Here is a 1,918-nt window from a genome sequence, read left to right as displayed (position 1 = left end):
TCTTTTGGGAGCAATTGGGTGAAGAAAAGTATCTTTTGGGAGTTGCCGTATTGGGAAAACCTTCTTCTTCGCCACAACCTGGACTTCATGCACGTTGAGAAAAATTTATTTGATAATCTTATCAACACGGTGCTTAATGTTCCCGGGAAGACAAAAGATAATGCAAAGTTGAGGATGGATCTACCTGATTTGTGCAGACGGTTTGAGTTACATATGAAGGATGATGGAACGATGTCAGTCCCGATATTCCGGTTGTCGAAGGAGGAAAAATAAGAATTTCTGCGATGGTTGAAAAATGATATAAAATTTCTAGATGGGTAAGCTTCAAAGTTTTATAGGTGTATAGACGAGACGAATAGCAAGATTTCAGGTCTGGAAAGTCATGATTGTCACGTCATTATGCAGGGACTTCTCTCATTTGCGTTTAAGGAATTACTTCCCAAAAGTGTTCACATTGTCATTTCAGGTACATAATCTTAATAATTAGTTTGATATGTGTTATTATTGACTAACTCCTATTATTTTTTTGTAGAGATAGCACTCTTCTTTTGTGATATATCTGCGAAGATATTTAAGCACGAAGATGTTGCCATTTTGAAAGAAAACATTGCGGTGAAGCTTTGCAATTTGGAGAAGATTTTTCCACCGTCATTCTTCGATGTTATGGAACATCTGGCCGTACATTTAGCAGACGAAGCTGCTTTAGGTGGTCCAGTGAAATATAGATGGATGTATCCTTTCGAGCGATACATGTACCATCTGAAAAAGAAAGTTAAAAATAAGGCACACATTGGAGGTTCCATCGTTGCACAATATGTGAATGAGGAAATATCTACCTCTTCTGCTAACTTCTTTGGTAATCCACAAGTGGTACATGAGGTTCCACTTCCCGGAGAAGTTCGGTTTACATATCAATATCCAGATGTGTCTAACTTGTTTTATCACAAAGGTCGGGTTAGTGGAAAATCTGAAGAGAAATGGCTAACTGATGATGACTACACGGTCCTCTAGACTTTTCTGATGCTCAATTGTGATACATTTGAACCCTACGAAAGGTGCTTTGATTTTTTTTTTGTTATTGTTTCAGGATATCTGAAGTTATAATCTCTTTAAAAAAATCCACAGGATGTTCGAGGAGTTTATGATGGAGAGAAACCCTTATATGTCTGGTAATGACCTACAAATATTGAAAGACCAACAATTTGCCAAAGGGGTGAAAAACTATGTGAATTTCCGATATTATTTGATTTATAATTTGAATGAAACTTATCAATTATATATATAAATTTAATAAACAGGTTGTGCAAGCGAGTAACACATATGAGTTTCCGATGTGGATGTTTGATTTTGTACAAGGTCCGCAACGTAAGTATAAATCTTGGCCGATTTACCATTCACGTGGCTACTGCTTCCACACATAGCCATGGACAAGATAAGAAAACCCAACATTACGGCGTCCAAGTTCGTGGAACCACAGATACTCGTGGAACCACAGCTGACTATTACGGTTTGATCGAGGAGATAATGATGGTTGAGTATTTTGGTTCTGTTGGAGTGAAGGCCATGGTTTTTAAATGTAAGTGGTTTGATACAACTGAAGGTCGGGGAATTCGAAAACATAAATCAGGAATCGTTGATGTGTCTCCGCGCTGGCAGTATGAGAAATATGATCCATTTATCTTATTTGGTAATTGTAAACAAGTTTGTTTTATTCCTTATCCGCGGGTACGACATACATCAGCCAACGATTGGTGGGCATGTACAAATGTTATGCCTGATACACACAACCAAGTTGTTGCACGGAGCGTAATGGTGCGCATTGAGACGTATGTTGTCGAAGATGATTCAGATTATGAATCCATGCCAGTTGTTCCTCCTAATGACGAATACGTTTCAGAAGATGAATTAGACGAGGCTT

Source organism: Brassica oleracea, chromosome C9 (assembly GCF_000695525.1).
Source record: "Brassica oleracea var. oleracea cultivar TO1000 chromosome C9, BOL, whole genome shotgun sequence".
Taxonomy (NCBI): Eukaryota; Viridiplantae; Streptophyta; class Magnoliopsida; order Brassicales; family Brassicaceae; genus Brassica; species Brassica oleracea.
Note: the sequence above shows the minus strand (reverse complement) of the source record.